Source organism: Ornithorhynchus anatinus, chromosome 16 (genome assembly GCF_004115215.2).
Source record: "Ornithorhynchus anatinus isolate Pmale09 chromosome 16, mOrnAna1.pri.v4, whole genome shotgun sequence".
In the NCBI taxonomy this organism is placed as follows: domain Eukaryota; kingdom Metazoa; phylum Chordata; class Mammalia; order Monotremata; family Ornithorhynchidae; genus Ornithorhynchus; species Ornithorhynchus anatinus.
Window position 1 is genome coordinate 16,546,177 of NC_041743.1, and position 20,711 is coordinate 16,566,887.

Here is a 20,711-nt window from a genome sequence, read left to right on the forward strand (position 1 = left end):
AATATGAATGCTTACTCTGTGAGGCCCATTTAGGACCTAGTTATCCTAGATCTACTTCAATTCTTAGAGTACTGTTGGCATAGAGTAAGCACTTAACAGATACTGCAATTCATTTATTTATATTTTACTATTATGATTAAGTCTCTAACGATCATGTGCAAAGTACTTCATTGAGTATTTGGGGAACAGAAACCACAGAAAAAGATCTCTCTACCTTCAGGGGGCTTACGATCTATTGGAAGAGACAAACATGCAGTCAGTGCTTAAGTAAAACCATAATTGTATATTAGTATCATTTTCATTACAAGTTTAGAAGCAGATGCAAACTGTGACAATATGCTACTTTTAAAAGAGCAAGGACATCGATGTGAATCACAAAATACAAAATCAGACAGTTGAATTCCGACATAATGAAATACATCCACAGTGAGCATCCGTGAATGCTAAGGAGGGCATTACTAGGGATGGGGGACAGAGTTGGGGAAGGAATCCTGGTTGAAATGACCTCACAGAGAGGGTTTTGAAGGTGAGGAAGGATGGAAATTGTTCGGTTTGAGAAAGTGGGTCAGAGATGGGAGAGATAGAGAGGTTCAGGAGGTAATAATAATAATAATGTTGGCATTTGTTAAGCGCTTACTATGTGCAGAGCACTGTTCTAAACGCTGGAGTAGATACAGGGCAATCAGGTTGGCCCATGTGAGGCTCACAGTCTTCATCCCCATTTTCCAGATGAGGTAACTGAGGCACACAGAAGTTAAGTGACTTCCCCACAGTCACACAGCTGACAAGTAGCAGAGTCAACACTCGAACCCATGACCTTTGACCCCCAAGCCCAGGCTCTTTCCACTGAGCTACTCTGCTTCTCTACATAAGTCTTGTTTCATGATGTAAAGTTAGGCCACTACATTGTTAGAAATGGAAATATTGTGTGTTGGGGGAGGATAAGAAAAATTGGGAGGCAGCATGGTCTAATAGATGCATCTGGGGATTGGGAGTCAGAGGACCTGCGTTCTAATCTTGGCTCTTCCACCTGTCTGCTGTCATCTTGGGAAACTTGCCTTACCGTTCTGTGCCTCAGCTTCCTCATTTGTAAAATAGGGGTAAAATATGTGTTCTCCCTCCCCCTTAGATTGAGAATAATATATGGGCTAAGGTCTGCATGGTATCTTGTAACTATCCCAGTGCTTAGCACAGTGCTTGGCATTCAATAACTGCTTCAGAAATACTACTATTATCATTAGAAGTAGAAAGAATAATAGAAGCAGCAGTAGTAATGATAGGAATAGTAATTTGTTTCTTTCCCCAGGGTTTTTTAAGACACATAACAGTTGGCAGTCTGGTGGATGTATTGAAAAAGATGTTACAAACAAACAACACATGCTCAACATACATCAGTACTCACATATGAAGGAAGAGATGCAGGACAACAAATATTTTAGCTCGGGAGAGATGAGTGGGCTAAAAAGATTTTTATAGAATTCCCCAGCCACGAGCCAACCCTCAAAGCTGCAACAACATCTATGAGGATTGTTGTCTGACATGAACCCCTATCATTTGGAAAACATGCCTGAATATTGTAAGCTCGTTAAGGGCAGGGAATGTGTTAGCAGATTCTGTTGTATTATAATTTCTCCAGGGTTTAGTACAGTACTCTGCACATGATAAGCACTCAATAAATACCATAGATTGAATGCAGTGCTTACTATAGGGTTCTGCAAACAGTATGCGCTCTGGCCAGGTGTGGGCAGGGATTGTCTCTCTTTATTGCTGAATTGTACTATCCAAGCACTTAGTACAGTGCTCTGCACACAATAAGCACTCAATAAGTACTGCTGAATGAATACTTACCATTGATTGTTAGAAGGCAGAATCATCAAGAACAAATTATGCAATAAAATCATTCTTTTAGTACTGAAGCAAAGCTTAACTCAGCACAACTTCCTTGGGCATGGGATGAGAAGAGAAAGCTTGGCAACAAGGCAGCAGCTTCCGTCTAGTCCATTGGAAAGGGGTAACTGAAAACAAGGGGAAAAAGGAGACTACAGTAACAATTCTAAACTGTTTTTTAGAGGGAAAAAAAGCTTTTTAGAGAAAATAAATCCCTAGCTGTATCCATTGTTAACATTCAGATCATTTAATGTTTATGGGCAGACCATCTAGGTAAAAGAATGAATTATGAGAAATTTCTCCGAGGTCAAATGAAAAAAATCTAATAAGAGGAAAGAAGTCTGGAAAAGAACCATTGAGAGCAAATACACATTATTCACCAATATCATCATCATCATCTCCTCTCTCTCCTATTCTTCTCATTTTCCTCCTCCTCACCGTCATCAATCCCACCACTTTTGGTTGATCTACTGCCAGATTTCCCCCTTTAAAACTGTGTCTAGGACAAAACCAATAATTGCCAGGGAGAGCAATCTTACACATGATCTTTGCACTGATGATCAGTCTTGAAATAACTCAAAGACATTTTAGATGAAAATTCTGAGTTTAAAAATGGTTGTCCGGATAGAGTTTTGATGGACGGTGGAAGTCTGACAGTGGGTTCTGGGTCATCTATTAGCACCATATGGATGCTCTCTGTCACTTATTGGTATGCAAGTAACAAATCCCAATCTCACCTGTTAGGAGAAACATGACCTGGAGTATGAAGATTCTTGCCATTCACTGTCAACTCAGATGTTTGAACTGTCACTCACACTCACCTTGGATGTTGCTTGAACACGTAAAATCTCCCTCCCTGAGAGCACCTCCCACAGGAAAAGTTCATCAGCATGACAGGCATTATGTGGTAGTTTCCATTGAAAGCAGTTAAATAATAATGATAATCACATTTATTGAGCACTTACTGAGAGCAAAGCACTGAACTAAGCCAAACATAGAGGATGAAGAAAAGAGGCAGGAGAGGGAAGGAGTCGATTGCAAGATAGAGAAGATAAAGACAAGACCGTGATATTGTAAGTAGATTAGTTAGAAAAACATAGTAGGCAGGCTGAGTTGTATTGAATGAGGAGCCAGGCTAAGTAATAATGATAATAATAATAATGATAACGTTATCGGTGAAGGACCTACTATTCATCAAGTACTGATCTAAGTACAGGGGTAGATACAAGGTAATTGGGTTGGACACAGTCCCTGTCCCACATGGGGCTCAGAGTCTCAAACCCCATTTTACAGATGAGGGAACTGAGATCCAGGGAAGTGAAGTGACTTGCCCAAGGGCACTCAGCAGACAAGTGGTGGGGTGGGGATTAGAACCCACAGCCTTCTGATTTCCAGGCCCGTGCTCTAGCCACTAGGCCTTGCTCCTTCTCCCAGGAGGACTAGGGGGGTGGAAAGAGTTGATTGAGCTCCCACAGCTGATGGTGAGGAGTTTGTATTTGATGCAGAGATGGATGGGCAGCCAGCAGAGGTTTTTGAGAAGTGGGGAGATGTGCACAGAATTATTTTCCTTTTTAGGAAAACGACATAAAGCAGAATGAAGTGCGGATTGGAAAGAGGAGAGGCTGGAGGCAGGGAGGTCAGTGCAGAGGCTGGTGAATTAGTCAAGAAAGGTCGGGGCTTGTGTGTGAACTTGTATGGTTCTTCAGGGAGAGAAAGGCTCATACTGACTCCTGCCCCTTTGTGCAATCAGTCATTTGCTCAGGTTGAGAAAGTAAAATAAGGTTTTGCAAAATTCATTTTGGAATTCTCATCCTTTCTTGCATTTGTTTCTAGGCTTCTTTGGATTGCTGGGATCCAGGCTTCAGCTGTGGTGATCCCTGTGACCTAATTCTTCTTTTTTTAATGGTATTTGTGAAGTATTTACTATGTATGTGTCAGGCACTGTCCTAAATGCTGGGGTAGAAGCAAGCTAATCAGGTTGGATGTAGCTCATGTCTAGACAGTGAACCCGTTGTTGGGTAGGGATTGTCTCTATTTCTCTATTTTTTTTGCCGAATTGTACTTTCCAAGTGCCTAGTACAGTGCTCTGCATGCAGTGAGCGCTCAATAAATACAACTGAATGACTGAATGAATGTGGGGCTCACGTTCATAATCTCCATTGTGGTCATTGAGGAACAAGGAAGTTAGGTGATTTGCCAAAGGTCACACAGCAGACAGATGGAAAAGCCGGGATTAGAACTCAGTTCCCCTGACTCCCAGGCCCGTGCTCTATCCATTAGGCCGTGCTGATTCATGTTGCCACCGCAGAAGTTCCCTGCTCATCTTGGTCCACCCATTCCTCCAGTGTCTGTTTCTGTCATAATCTTAAGCAGGGGGTAAAAAAGAAAAATATCATTTTCAAATAATTGGTAAGCAAAGGTAGGTGGCTTTGCAGTTGTATTATTATGCCACACTTTACCTACCAAAAAGCAATACCAAAAATGGGAAGATATAAGTTCAAATATTATAAATGCTTATTCATAATTTGTTCAGTTGTCATCACTGAGAGGTGTCCAGTTTATTAGTTTAGGTTCACTTGTTGCGTTTTGCTTTTCTTGCTCTTCCACAGTTATGGAGCGGTAGTTACTCACTCCCCTGCACCTCCCCTATGCCCTAGGTTTCCCTGAATCTAAGAGAATGTGATCTAAGGTGGAGTAGAGACAACTGGGAACAACAGTAGGATCTATATTGGTCAAAAAACTCAGAATTACCAGGGCATGTTCTTTAGCCCTTCCACATAGACTATGGGTTTTTCCTTGCACATAAGACAAAGCCCTATCTTGTCCACACCAAAACCATCAAACGCGGATGCCTATGAAGAAAGGAAATTATCCCACCTCTCCATGCCATAAATCAAGGGGAAAAGCAAGAAGGGGATACAGGAAGCTCACCTCCTCTCTATTTCTGAGCACATGCATTTCCCTGGAGGTATGGGAGAAAGTGAAAGCTGCCACTCCTGTCTTTTTGATTTTCCCCAAATTCTGTCTGACCTTGAAGTCCTGGACAATAGAAGCAAAGTAGGATTTAGAGACATAAAAGCAAACAAGCGCCCAGTAGATGGATCTAGATGCTCAATGAATTAGTCACACTGAGTTCTACGCGGGAAGAAATGTCAAGTGATTGGGCTCAAAAACACAGCTGTGAATTGTTAGACTGTCAAATCAGTAAAAAATAAATCTGTATTATTCTTATTATTCTTTTATTACTTCACTTAAATGGGAAATTGTATGAGCTACATTCACATTCATGGCAATTCTGAAATAACCTGTTCAGGCCTGAGTTTCTCGACACTAAGAATTAAAGGTTCCCACTGATTTTTGACAGTCTTCTTGTATTATTCTAAGAGAACACAAAAAACCTACGTAGATTGCTCAGACAGTTTTTATTGAAAACTAGGAAGCAGCATGGCCTAGTGGAAAGACCATGGGCTGGGAGTCAGAAGACCTGGGTTCAAACCCCAGCTCTGCCATTTATCTTTTGTGTGATTTGGGGCAAGTCACCTAACTTCTCTGGGCCTCGGTGATCTCAACCGTAAAATGGGGAGTGAGACTGCAAACCCCAGGTGGGATTAGCTGATAATAGAAAGATTAGAGGACTTTTAAACCCTGTGAAGGTTAGCTCAAGGGTCTGAGTATTTCTCGAGTGCCTCCAGGGTTTGTTTCTGGTGGGATTTAGGGCTGAAAGTCCTGTAGTGGGAAGAGAAAAGGGGAAGGGAGATGTTCCTCTGAATTTTAGCTTTCCAGCCTCTAAATCTTGAATATCAATGGACCTACCCCAAAGATTCACTGAGCATATTGCCACCTAGATGTGGGATTCAAGTAGAGAAGCAACATGGTATAGTGGATAGAGAACAGGCCTAGAAGTCAAAAGGTCATTGGTTTTAATTCTGGCTCACCCACTTGTCTGCTGTGTGACCTTGGGCAGGTGACTTTACTTTGAGCCTCAGTTACCTCATCTGCAAAATAGGGATTGAGCCTGTGAGCCCCATGTAGGACAGAGACTGCGTCTAACTTGATTTTCTTGTATCTACCCCAGCGCTTAGTTCAGTGCCTGGCACATAGTAAGTGCTTAACAAATATCACTATCATTATTACTAAGTATGTTAGGTGAGAAACCAAAGCTGAGTAAAGGAAGGAGGTGGATAACAGTTTCATCAGAACATGCTCAATTTCTGGGCCATTTGTATATTCCTCCTCCAAAATCCAGTACTGTCTCTGCTCACTGGACCATATGGTCAGCCTAATTACTTATGATAAAACTCACTTGGAGGAGTATGATTCAGAGTTCCATTGTTTTCTTTGCAGAGAACACATTCTGCAATCTGGCTGTTCTTTGTTCTTATTTACTTGTGCCTACCACATGCAGTTAAGAGATTTGCCCAAGGTCACACAGCAGACAAGTGGTGGAGCTAGGATTAGAACCCAGGTCCTTTAATTCCCAGGGCTCTGTTCTAATAATAACAATAATAATGTTGTTATTTGTTAAGCGCTTACTATGTGCCGAGCCCTATTCTAAGCACTGGGGTAGATACAGGGTAATCAGGTTGTCCCACGTGAGGCTCACAGTTAATCCCTATTTTACAGATGAGGTAACTGAGGCACAGTGAAGTTAAGTGACTTGCCCACAGTCACACAGCTGACAAGGGGCAGAGTGGGATTCCTATCCACTCTATCCACTAGACCACACTGCTTCTCTATTTCAGCACCTAAAATGCGGAATGGTGTTGAATCAGCATTTTCAGCCATATTCACCCAGTCTTACAGTGCCTGGCACATAGTAAGTGCTTAAAAAATGCCATCATTACTATTTCCCTGTCCGCATTTCCAACTTTGAATACAAAGAACAGGTCTATATGACATAGGTGCTATAATTCTTTTGTAACTTTTCATAATAAATATGAACTGTAGATTTTTGTCCATAACAGCTTATGAGTTGCACATCCTACCTCTTAATTGTGAGATGATGATGAACTTGATTGACCTTGAGCAAGTCAGAAAGATGATCAAGACATATTTTTCACAAAGATCACATCGTCACATTCTGCCCCCAAGCAGCTTCCCGATTCATATGAAGTAATAATCATTGTGGTATACGTTAACTGCTTACTTGTGTCCGACACTGCATTAAGAACTGGGGTAAGTACAAGCTAATCAGGTTGGACACAGTCCTTATCCCATGTTGGGCTTACAATAGTAATCCCCATTTTATAGATGAGGTAAATGAGGCCCAGAGAAGTGACATAACTTGCCCGAGGTCAGATAGTAGACAAGTGGGGAGAGGAGAGAGGTATGGCTCCAGTCTTTTTCAAACTGATGGTCAGCCCAAAGAGCGCAGCAGCTAGTGCAGAACATTCGGTGAATCACTGTGGGTCTCCAAGAGAGCCATTTCATGTGGACCCTCATACAGAAATAGCAGGTCTTTGCCACCTTTGTATCAACACCAACTTCCACCCAGCTGGATCAGATGGGTCACCAGAACCTCTGGCAGGGTGCTTTCTGACCAACACTCAGGATGACTGCAGTTCAATCAGTCAGTTATTAGTCAATCATATTTATTGAGTGCTTATTGTCAGCAGAAGACTGTATTAAGTGCTTGGGAGAGTACAGTGCAACAATATAACACCACTTGAGGCACTTGTCGCTTTCTGTCAGTGCACCGTGGACTTTCAAGAAGCAAGAATAAATGATTCTTTTATTGATTGTTAATGGTTTAGATACATGACCTGTTGGCAGAGGTTGGCCAACAGTCTGAGCTGAAGCCCCCCATTTTTAGGGATCACTTTCTCCCTCCCCACCCCCACCCGGATTGGGGAGAGCAACACCAACCCCAAAAAGGGGTTGCTCAACCACATGAAGGGAGTCTGGCTGCAGCAGATGCTTCTAATCCACAATGAATGACCGCCACTGGACTCTAGATCACTAAACCATCCCTAGACAGCAAGCTCGTCAAAGTCAGAGAATATGTCTACCATCTCTGTTGTATTAGTACTCTCACAAGTGTTTAGTATCACCTCTCAGGGTTCCAACTGGAGAGTTTCCAGTACTCTATCAGTCTCGGCTAGGGGAGGGAGAGTCAAGCAGAGGCCTACCCATTCCATACCTAGCTTAGCCAGTGGTTAGCGAGTGGAAGGCAATCTGTTACAAGTCAAAACTCACCCGTGTTGGGCAGCAGCCGAGTGGGAGAGAGTCGAAGGTGGAGTCTCAAGTTGAGTGTGTGGAAGGAAGCAATGGTAAATCACTTCTGTATTTTACTGAGAAAATTCTATGGATCCACGAACAAAATGATGGCGGATGGAGGTGGGGTGCTCTGGAAGAGATGTCCATTTAGTCATTACGGGTTGGAGACGACTTGACACCACAAGACAAGCACTTAGTATAGTGGTCTCTCATGGTAGGAGCTCAATAAATACCACTGATCGATCTCTCCCCCACAGTCCTTGAGCTGGTCCATGATTGAGGGCTCTGACAGCATCTTCTGTTCATCCCCATCAGTTTATACACACTGCTGTAGATCTTCGTGTGGGACAGCTTCAGGGTTAAGAAGCTGCAGAGGGACCAATTACAGCAACAGTAATTTATGCAGCACCATTTTTATGGTCCTTGTCCGTCCTGGTCAGTTTCCGCACAGCTTTTCCAAGCAAGAAGGCGGGCAGAGTGCAGCACATCGTGAAATGCATGTACAAGTGTTATATGTGGGACATATTTAATGCAGAAGTAATCTCATAGCTCTCTGCACCAACAGCCACTCTATTCTTTTCTGCTCATATTGGTTGGCCGTCTTTCAGGTTCCCTGCAATGTAAGGTGTCCTCCATGGCTCTTTGGTCAAAATAATGAATAATAATAATGATGGTATTTATGAAGCACTTACTATGTGTCAAGCACTCTTCCAAGCACTGGCGTAGAAAAAAGGGGATCGGGTTGGACACAGTCCCTATCCCAAATGGGATTTACAGTCTTAATCCCCATTTTCCAGGTGAGGTAACTGAGGCACGGAGAAATTGAGTGACTTACCTAAGGTCACAGAGCAGACCTGTAGCAGAGCCGGGATTAGAACCCTGGCCTTCTCATTTCAGGTCCGTTCTCTATCCACTAGATCATTCTGCTTTTACTGCATGGCCACAGCAGGCACTCACTCCCTTGTAGCTGATGGATTCCTGGCCCAGCAGTGAGGCGTGGGTTAGATTTTGAGGGGATCTCGCAAGAGATCATGAGATCAAGAAGGAGATCCAGTGATGGCATGAGGCATGTGGGGTAAGAACAAAGAGAATGCAGCAAAGAGAGGTTTTACACTTGGATACTCACCCCGGCCCCCAGTACTAATATATATTCTTCACTCTACTATTTCCCCTAATCTATTTTAATGTATACCTCCCTACCTCTACACCTGTAATCTCTTTGTGGGCAGGGATTACATCTCCCAACTCTGTTGTCTTGTATTTTTCCAAGCAGTGCTCTCCACTCAAATGCTCAATCAGTACCACTGATTAACTGCTACACATGCACACGATGTCTGTACATGGTTACAAGATATTCTTCTCAGCCACACTAACAAACAGTAATAAAAGCCCTGCCCTAAGTAATAGCATCTTCAAACCCATGCGACTATTATATATGTATTGAATAGTTGGCACGTAAGATGAATGCAGCTTCTTTTTTTTGAGTAGAGAGAGCCTGAGAAAGATAAATACAATAATAATGTAGGAGAGAGGAAATAGCTTTATTAAAGTCCATTAGGTAACAGAAGGATTTCTTATTCATGTTTTTATTGTCACCATCTTTTATCTTTCCTGCCATCCATTTCATAGTAGTTAAGTATTACCGAAGTTAACACCGAACGTACATTATATCGCAACCTCTGTGGATCTCAACTCAGAGACAATGGTTTCCACAGGGAGCTGCTCAAGAGACATACCAAGAAACAAATAAAAAGATAGAAAGATAGATAGATAAAGAGCAAATTACCAGCAGAGTCTAAAAGGAATTAATTCTTAAGCAGCTAAGAGACCAATTCATCATTGTGCTAAACATAAACACGATGTAATTGCTAAACAGCTTGGATCTTTAATCTATTCAGCCACAGAATATGCAACACTGATGGAAAATATTTTAATGAAATGATAAAACGAACTGGAGAATGAGGGAAAAACAGAGACAAACTCTCTCTCCGTCGCCTCAAACAGGGCAAAAATGGTAGGGCCAGTCTTGTTCATCGTCTTCAAGACAACAAGTGACCGGAAGTGGGAGTTGAAAAAGTTTGGAATCTCTCTAGTAGTGTTGTCCTTCAGTTTGAAGAGGACCCCGTCAACAGTGAGGCTGTATCCTAAATATCAGTGTCCTCGAGGGTGAATCTTTTTCACACTTACACACTTTGTCCATGAAAATAAAGCAGTGCACTTTTTTTTAGCAGTTTGCTATTTGGGTGAGCTTCATGGATCCACTAAGGGCTGAGTGGACAAACTCTAAACTCTTTTCTCCATGATTTCAGTGGCCTCCCTAATGCCTCGTGTTACTAGGTCATTTGGAAAATATGATTAGGGACTCACATAAGTTCCTGGATGCACAGTCTTCAGTGGACTACTTTAAAGAAGATTTGGGACGTGGGTGGAGGGTGAAGGGTGTTAGATTCATTCATTTATTCCATCGTATTTATTGAGCGCTTACTGTGTGCAGAGCACTGTACTAAGCGCTTGGAAAGTACAACTCGGCAACAAATGGAGACAATTCCTACCCAACAATAGTCCATATCTAACTATTAAGAGCAGACGTCAAGGGGGCAAGCAGGGAGCCAGAGGTCGTGGGTTCTAATCCCAGCTCCGCCACTTGTCAGCAGTGTGACTTTGGGCAAGTCACTTCATTTGCCTGTGCCTCAGTTACCTCATCTGTAAAATGGGGATGAAGAGAGTGAGCCCCACGTGGGACAACCTGATTTCCTTGTATCTTCGCCAGAGCTTAGAACAGTGCTTGGCACATAAGCACTTAAATACCATCATCATTATTATTATTACCATTTCTCTAAATGTCCTGTTGTCAACTGTCAGAGACCAAATCCTGGGCTGAATTTTGGTTGGCTCCAGTAATGAGTCCAGGGTGTACAGCTGTGCAGGGACTACCTGGGGCTTTGTGGGATGGATCTATATGAGGTGGATAAAGCTATGATTTTCCCAATCTCAATCAATCAATCATAGAGTGCTTACAGTGTGCAGAGCACTGTGCTAAGTGGTTGGAAGAGTACAATACGACAGACAGTGAGGTTTTTCGTGGACAGGGAATGTGTCTGTTTGTTGTTGTACTCTCCCAAGCACTTAGTACAGTACTTTGCACAAGCAAGCACCAAGAGCATGGGCTTGGGAGTCGGAGGATGTGGGATCTAATCCCAACTCCGCCAACTCATTGCTGTGTGACCTTGGGCAAGCCACAGTTGGAAGAGTACAATATAGCAGAGTTGGTAGACATGTTCCTAACCACAGTGAGCTTACCATCTAGAGAGACAGACATTAATAAAAATAAATGTTATGGATATATACAAAAGTTATGTGGGATCGAGGTGAATAAAAGGTACAAATGCAAATGCAAGGGTGACATATTAGGGAGTGGGAGAAGAGGAAATGAGGGCTTAGTCAGGGAAGACCTCTTGGGAGAGAAGAGCTTTCAGTAAGGTTTTGAAGGTGGGGCGAGTGATCGCCTGTCAGATATGAAAGAGGAAGGGGCCTTCCAGGCCAAAGGCAGGGTGTGGGAGAAAGGTCAGTGGTGAGATAGACGATATTGAGGTACAGTGAGTAGGTTGGCATCAGATAAGCGATTATCCTGGAAAGAACTCAGAATTTCCAAACCCCTCAGCCTTGGTCTGCCTTTATCCTTGGCCACAGATAGTGGATCTTATCCCAGTTGGTATGGCACTAAGTGGATACATAACACCAAAGGATTACCCGCGCACACTTCCTTCCACCCACTGTCTGCTCTCCTGTCTTGGCACCCAGGATTAACTACTTGCTTAGAAGTTTGTCCTGAGCACATAGTTGTGAATTAAGCACGTCATCTTTCCCCTAATCCACTCAGCTCCTGTCACATGCACAACAGCAAGTGATTAAATGTACCAAAGACCCAAAGACACTATTTTAGCAGGTAGGGAGAGACCTCTGAGATGGGAATTGCCAGCTAAAAGATTACCCTTGTTTCTGAGCTAGTTTGTCAGCCAGAAACCTCTGGAGAATAACTCACTTCCTACCGGTGCTGGATCTCCAGAAATTCATTTATAATTTGAGCCAGCAGACAGTATTCAGTGCCCTGCACATACCGTTCACTCAGTACAATTCTAGTGATGTAAAATATTTTGTGAGAATCTAAAATTTTCTGCAGTTCTCCCAGAGAGCAATGTAAGTTTAAAGGTTAAAAAGTCTGCTTGCCTTTAGTTGTGGCAACCAAGACTCAGCCAGGTATCAGCTTGGCCTAGTAGGAAGAGTAAGGTCCTGGGAGTCAGAAAACCTGGAATATAATCCTGTCCCCACCACTTGCCTGTTGTGGGACCATGGGCAAGTCACTTAACTTCTCTGGGCCACAATTTCCTCATCTGTAAAATGGGGATCCAATCCCTGTTCTCCCTCCTGCCTATCTGGTAGCCCCATGTGAGACAAGGACTTTGTTTAACCCAATTTCCTTGTATCTACCCCAGTGCTTAGTATAGAGCCTGGTACAAAGTAAGCACTTAACAAATACCATGAAAACAGAACTTGACAGAACAGGCACTTAAGAAATCTTTTTCTTCTTCTTATTATTAATTATCATGAAATTAAGGATTGTGCAGGAGAGACGATTTGCCTAGGTCACAACAAAACCAAGAACTTCTATTCATCATTAAAGACATCTTATGACATTTCAACATTCTCCTCAACACACTTTCTACTACTGAAGATGAGATCTTTCAAAACATAGAAAACCTTCCAATAAACAAAACATGGCATGTTTCTCAACTAGAGAGAAATTTGCTGTAGCAGTTACAGCTATGAAAAATGGGAAAGTACCTGACCCTGACGGCATATCCACTAAGCTTACCAAACACGATGAGGACGATCTGCTCAAAGCTTTACACAAGCTCTTCCTCAACATGTAGACCTTGGAGGAGATGTCAGAGAATTTCAGAGATGTCATCATCACTACCATTATTGCGAAGAAATGCAAAAGATCCAATTGAAATAACTATCAAGGCATCTCATTACTCCCCATTACTGGCTAAATCCAACAAGAATTCTCATGTTTTGGCTACTGAAGAATGTGACTTCAGATCCCAGCATGGAACAGTTTTAAAATCAGGGGGTACCTGTCCAATCCGTTCCACTGCAATTGAGCAAGAAATGGTTATGCTGGAGTAGAAGCTGAGAAAGGATGATGAATTAAGGAGGTAAAAGCTAAAACAGCATCAGCTGCCAACATGTGGATTAGTCTAGTAGATAGAGCACGGGCCTGGGAGTCAGAAGGTCCTGGATTCTAATGCTGGTCCTGCCACTTATCTGCTATGTGACCTTGGGCAAGTCGTTCCACTTCTCTGTGCCTCAGTTACCTTATCTGTAAAATGAGGATTAAGAAGGTGAGCCCCATGTAGAATTGGGTCTGTGGCTAACGTCATTACCTTGTATCTACACCAGGACTTAGAACAGTTCCTGGAACACAGTAAGCACATAACAAGTACTATTATTGTTATTGATAATAATAATGTTGGTATTTGTTAAGCGCTTACTATGTGCAGAGCACGTTCTAAGCGCTGGGGTAGATACAGAGTAATCAGGTTGCCCCATGTGAGGCTCACAGTTAATCCCCATTTTACAGATGAGGTCACAGGCACAGAGAAGTGAAGTGACTTGCCCACAGTCACACAGCTGACAAGTGGCAGAGCCGGGATTCAAACCCATGACCTCTGCCTCCCAAGCCTGGGCTCTTACAACTGAGCCACGCTGCTTCTTTGTGCTGGACAATGCAGCCAGGACTGGAAGTCAAGCAACAGCCCTTTTTTATAACATTTATCTCATAAATAAACGTTTCCGTCAGCAGTATTCCAAGGGCAATTGAATGTTTACAATGTAAGCTGTTTACCAGTTGGATAAAACTGGTCTTCATTTACAAAGTGATGCTCCTAATGATAAGATCCCATTCATGTTTGTGTGAGTATAGGGCTGTGGAGACAAGACGCATGACCAACACACTCTGCCTCCCTCTCTAAACTTACAAATTACTTAATCATATTTATTGAGCACTTCATGTACTGGGGAGAATACAGTAGAACAATGTAACAGACATTCCCTGCCTACAATGAGTTTATAGTCTAGAAAAGTCACATGACATTTTGGAAAAAGCACAAGCCTGGGAGGACCTATGTTCTAATCGTGGTTCTGACAAATGTTGGCTGTGCGACCTTGGACAAGTCACTTAACTTCTCTGGGTCTCAATTTCTTCAACTGTAAAATGAGAATTCAGCAGCACTTTTCCCTTCTTCTTAGACTGTGAGCCCTATGTGGGATGAAGCTGGTTTTTAATCCCAGCTCTGCCACTTGCCTGCTTTGGGTTCTTGAGTAAATCAAATCACTTCTCTGTCCCTCTGTTATCTCATCTGTAAAATGGGGTATTCTGTAAGCCCCATGTGGGACTGGGACTGTGTCCAACATGCTTAGCTTGGGCTACCTCATACTTAGTGCAGTGTCTGGTACATAGTAAGTGCTTAACAAATACAATAAAAAAAGTAGCATTCCAGAAGTTGCATGGCTTAGCGGGAAGAGGATAGGACCAGAATCCAGGAGATATAGGCTCTAATCCTGGCTCTTAATTCTGCCTTCTGTGTTAATTTGAGCAAGTCACTTCATTTCTCTATGACTCAATTTCCTCATCTGTTAAATGAGGACTGATTACCTATCCTCCTTCCCTCTTAGATTGGGAGCACCTGTTGGAAAGGGGCATGTCCAATCTGATTGAACTGCATCTACTCTATTTCTTTTTTATGGTGCTTATCACAAAATACATGCTTAATGATTTAAATTATCTTTGTGATTACTATTATTATTATTATTATTTGGTTAACAGAATGCTTCCAAGTCCAAGTGTCTTGAACAACCAGACACATGCAAGTCCTAGTGAATAGAGCGCAGACCTAGAAATCAGAAGGACCTGCTTCACTTCTCTGTGCCTCAGTTACCTCATCTGTAAAATAGGGATTAAGACTGTGAGCCTTACATGGGACAGGGACTGTCTAACCTGATTAGCTTGTATCTTACTTGGCACATGGTAAGTTCTTTACAAATATCATTAAGAAAAAAGTTCAACTTCATCCTAACCGCCAAAGAAGAGTGCTTTTTAATTTGTTTAGAAACTCTAATCAGTAAAAAAGTATTATTTTGGCTAAGATTCAAAGATGAAACCCATGAAGAGTTTCAGCTTCTTTCCAGAATCTCAACAAGTCTGTACTATGAAGCACAAGATCACAGTTTCACTTCAAATATGATGAAACTACTGGTTTGTAGTTTCCGATGTTTTAATCACTCAGAAACTATGCAATAGAACATGCTGAATAGAGAGCAAAAACCAGATCAAGTGCCCAAATCCATCAGAGAAGAAGCCAGAGAGAAGGTGAAAGGACTGGGTGGAATTTCAGCTTTTCTCTTTCATTTCATGGGTCAAGCAGGGCGGCGAAAATTGAGTCCTTAAAGAGACCCACTTCTGTGCCTTTAAAGCAATCAGCACAGGTAATCTAGCCCATTCTCTGTACAATAGGAGTGTGGTAGAAACTGGTATGGAATGAAGGGAAAGGAACATTGGTTTAAAAATGTAAAAATGTTAGAGAAGTTCTGAAAATCCTTTTGTAAACAGATAATAGGAAACCGGGAGAAAATGATGGAGAGGGTACTTGCAGCTCATAATTTCTGTTTTAATGTTACAAATTAAAGACAGTGTAGCAGTAAATCAAATTAGGGACTTCTTAAGTGTGCCAGGGAGCAAGGTACCTGAAACAGTATCCATCCTTCCCTACTTACTTAAGAGGGAAAGGTGACTGGAATTAAAGCAGGTAATGTACCAGCAATATCAGGCAGAACAAGGTAGTGAAATGAAAGCCAAGAAGATAATAAGTATATGGCACCTTGAGGCTATTTGCTTTTACAGAAGTGGCCAAAGAAATTTATTGAGTGATTACTCTGTGCAGAGCATTAAACTAAACCCTTGGGAGAATACAAAAGCATAGAATTAGTAATCAGGATCCCTACCCAAAATAAGTTTATAGTCTAGAGGGGGGATTCAATATCTGTTCTCCCTAAATGTTTATACTGTGAGCCCCATCAAGGATGGAGACTGTGTCCAATCTGATTGTATGTTATTCACCCAGATCTTAGCATGGTGCTTAGAACATGAGAAGGAGTGTGGCCTACTGGAAAGGACCCAAGCTTGGGTGTCAAAGAACCTGGAGTCTAACTCCGGCTCAGCCATCTGTCTGGCTGTGTGACCTTGGGTAAGTCACTTAACTTCTTGTCTCCAGTTACCTCATCTGTAAAATAGGGATTAAGACTATGAGCCCTGTTGGATTAGGCACTATGTCCAACCTGTTTATCGGGGTTGTGCCCCAGCAATTAGTACATTGTCTGGCACGTAGTAAGAGCATTAAGTTCATTGTGGGTGGGAAACGTGTCTACAAATTCTGTTATGGTGCATTCTCCCAAGCACTTAGTACAGTGTTCTGCACCGAGTAATTGCTCAATAAATACAATTGAGCAGCATGACATAGTGGATAGGGCACAAGTTTGGGAGTCAGAAGGTCATGGGTTCTAATTCTGACACTGCCACTTGTCTGCTGTGAGACCTTGGGCAAGTCACTTTATTTCTCTGTGCCTCAGTTGCCTCATCTGTAAAATGAGGATTGAGACTGTGAGCCCCACATGGGACAGGGATTGTGTCCAGCCTGATCTGCTTGTATCCATTCCAGCACTTAGTACAGTGCCTGGCACATAGTTAAGTGCTTAACAAATACCATTACTTTTATTAATATTGATTGACTAACAAATGCCAAAAAAAAAGAGTTCAACAGATACCATAATTATTCATTCATTCACTTGTACTTTTTGAGCGCTTACTGGGTGCAGAGCACTTTACTAAGCACTTGGGAAGGTCAACTCAGCAACAAATAGAGACAATCCCTGCCCACAACAAGCTCATGGTGTTGCCATTTACTTTTCATTTAGGATGGACATTTAAGTTTGCCTTAGTACTTCTTTTAACCATGTTTCTCTAATGGATCTGAGGTCAATGATGAAAAAAATATAATTGCTTTTTGATTCAAAATCAAGGTACTTCTCAAAATTATATATGATTTTAAGAATGGATTATGCGTATGGTACTAGATTAAATCTGGTTAGTTAAAAGCTCTCAGCATTTGTTGCTTTTTAAAATATCTTCAAAAGGATGTGGGAAAGTTGGACAAGGACCTGAAAAATGATACAGACCTAGGTAATGGGATAGACTATGTCTGAAGGGATCAGATTTCCAGGGACACAAGGCTGGTGTGGGACTAGTTTGGGATAAGGCTTGGAAAAGTCAGACAATGGGAGTGAGGGAAAGTGAAGAGCGCATAAGTAAGGGAGGCAGGGAATCCGGGGAATTCTCCTTCTCCCCCACAGTTCCTCCTTCTTTTTCCTCCTCCACTTCCATTCTCCCGGTGAACCATTCTGTGAGGCACAGTGGCTCTTCCAGAGGTGCAACTCCAGGAAATAGCCCATAAAGTATGGTTTTGCCAGAGTTGAGGAGCACCGTGGCCTACTAGAAAGAGCAAAAATCTAGTAGACAGAGGACCGAAGTTCTAATTCTGATTCTGCCACTTGTCAGCTATGTGACCTTGGGCCAGTCACTTCTCTGTGTCTCAGTTATCTCAACTGTAAAATGGGGATTAAGGCTTTGACCCTCATGTAGCACATGGACTGAGCCCAGTCTTTTATCTTGTGTCTACCCCAGCGCTTAGTACCATGTCTGACATATAGTAAATGCTTAATAAATGCCATTAAAAAAATACAAGTTGGGTCATTTAGAGGCCACGGGCACCACTGGCTAGCAAAACAAATTGCCATCCTCAAATATCTGTGCCCCCAACTAACCTTTTGACTCAAGCCACCCCCAACAGAAATGATCCAGGTTCTAGATGGGTTTTCAGCCACTCCATCAACTCCAAGAAAGGTATTGGTAGAGGATAAAGAGGAGGGGGAGGGAGAGGAGGAGAAGGAGGAGAAAGAGGACGAGAGAAAGAAGAGAAGGGCGAGGAGGAGGTGCTGACTCCACGGCCTGGTGGATAGAGCACAAGCCTGGGAAGCAGAAGGACTGAGTTCTAAGTCCAGCTTCACCACTTATCTGCTGAATGACCTTTGGCAAATCACTTGACTTCTCCAGGCCTCAGCTACCTCATGGGGAATAAGACTGTGTACTCCATGTGGCCTTTTATCTACCCCAGCATTTAGCACAGTGCCTGGCACATGGTAAGCCCTTAGGAAATACCATAAAAAACTGTAGGCCTTCCTTCACACCCTTCCCGGCTCTGCCACTTGTCAGCTGTGTGACTGTGGGCAAGTCACTTAACTTCTTTGTGCTTCAGTTCCCTCATCTGTAAAATAGGGATTAAGACTGTGAGCCTCACGTGGGACAACCTGATTACCCTGTATCTATCCCAGTGCTTAGAACAGTGCTCTGCACATAGTAAGCACTTAAACAAATACCAACATTATTATTCCCACCATCATGCTCAGGGAAGATTTATGACAGATAGGATAGAGGCTTCACCCCTCTAACCTGTAAGCTCATTGTTGGCAGAGAACCTGTCTACCAACTCTGGTTCATTGTCTTCTCCCAAGTGATTAACACAGTGCTCTGCACACAGTAAGTGCTCAAAGACCACTGATTGACAGAGTCGCTATTTCTGTTTGGCCTGCATACATGTGGACTAGGGTTGGCGGTCATCCCGGTTTCTTCTACACAGAGAGCGGCTCCAAATCTTTTTTTCTCAAACAGTTGAAGAGTGTTTTGGAACAGTACCTCAAGGTTTCCACCTCTTCAAAATAAGTCCAGAGTTCAGATGAGTCATTTAAATAATGCAGATACCAAGCAGCCAGTGCAAACCCTGATATCGCCTGGGAATCAGTGTCACATCTCATAAGCATGTTGGGTAAGATTTGACACGAATTTCACATTGAATTGGGCTCCCTGGGGGGTGCAGCTTGTCACAATAAATGAGACAAGTCCCTTACATCACTGCATGCTTGTTCTTTATTTGCCCAGCTTGTCTCAAAATGGAGCATCCTGATACCTGCTGGAAGTTGCAAAACAAGATACTAAAATCTGGCAGAAATACTGCCAACTTCAGCAGCCCACTGCATTCCACTGATTGATCTGACTAAATCACACATAAACTCACAAAAAAAAATCTTTCTAAAATGCAAATAGGAAAGAGATGTAGTTTGTTAAGTTGAAAGATGGCTATAAGCCTGGCAAAATCAAAGTGTCTTTGAGGCAATCGGAGAGACTGAGTTGATAATCAATCTATCAGTCAATCAATCAATGTAATCAACATAAGCCCTTAGTACAGAGCACTGTATTAAGACCTCTGGAGAGGACAGTACGATAGGGTTGGTTTACACAATCCCTGGCCCCATGGAGCTTACAGACTAGTGAGAAAATTATCTGATATTCCTTCAAGGTGAGTTAATAAGGGAAATCCACCAATTTACCAACAACCTACAGAACTGTTGACCCAGAAAGAAGGAATCTTGTTTTCAGAGGTCTGAACAGAGAGTCCTTTGAAAGGTGAACCCACTCTCTGTAATGAAACCAGGTGGGCTGGGGGAATGGAAAGGAGGACCAGTTTAATGGACTCAAACCATTCCACTACCATTTTGCACCATGAGGGAGCCTGTTTTGGAAGCATCACCAGGGAAACAGATCGTGTTTGAATACATTTTGTTTGGTTCCTACTCACTTGGGGGCAGGAAATGTCGGCTAATTCTGTTGATTTGTACTCTACCATGTGCTAAGTATAGATCTCTTCACATACTAGGCACTCAATAAATCATTGATTTATACTCAATAAATCATTGATTGGTTGAGCGAACTCTGAGTTTTTAGAGAAGCAGCGTGGCTCAGTGGAAAGAGCCCGGGTTTGGGAGTTAGAGGTCTGGGTTCGAATCCCAGCTCTGCCACTTGTCAGCTGTGTGACTGTGGGCAAGTCACTTAACTTCTCTGAGCCTCAGTTACCTCATCTGTAAAAATGAGGATTAAGACTGTGAGCCTTACGTGGGACAACCTGATTACCCTGCATCTCCCCCAGTGCTTAGAACAGTGCTCTGCACGTAGTAAGCGCTTAACAAATACCAACATTATTATTATTAAAGACTGTGAATTTCATGTGAAGGCAACGGAAGTTGAAGAATTCTCATCCCAAGAAAGATCACCACAGCAGAAGTGAACCCGTAAAGTAAGAGACCGGATACTTGCAATTCTGATTTTCAGTTCCAGGTTGTTAGCGGGTACTTTGGTGCAGATGTTTCATTTGCATTCATGGAGCTGACAATTCTTCACCAATACACTTTTCTCTTCTCTGGCCATTTTAAACTCGTTAGTATCGCATAAAGAAGACAATCCCTTTTGGATCAAATTTTCAGATAATTGAAATTAAATTCCCGGAAGAAAAGATATTCTTACTTCACAGGTCTAGAAAGAAAATACACAATCAATAAAGGGTAAATAACACAATGCTGACGGCAGGCATAAAGTGCTAAAA

At 42.5% G+C, this 20,711-nt stretch overlaps 1 non-coding gene across 1 annotated transcript; it reads left to right on the forward strand.

Annotated features, from left to right (window-relative positions):
* The first annotated feature begins 7,934 nt into the window (after window positions 1-7,934).
* Window positions 7,935-8,072, forward strand: LOC114817549. The gene has a single exon (XR_003765412.1). It is a non-coding gene; the product is annotated as a small nucleolar RNA SNORA7 (small nucleolar RNA).
* The last annotated feature ends 12,639 nt before the right edge of the window (window positions 8,073-20,711 follow it).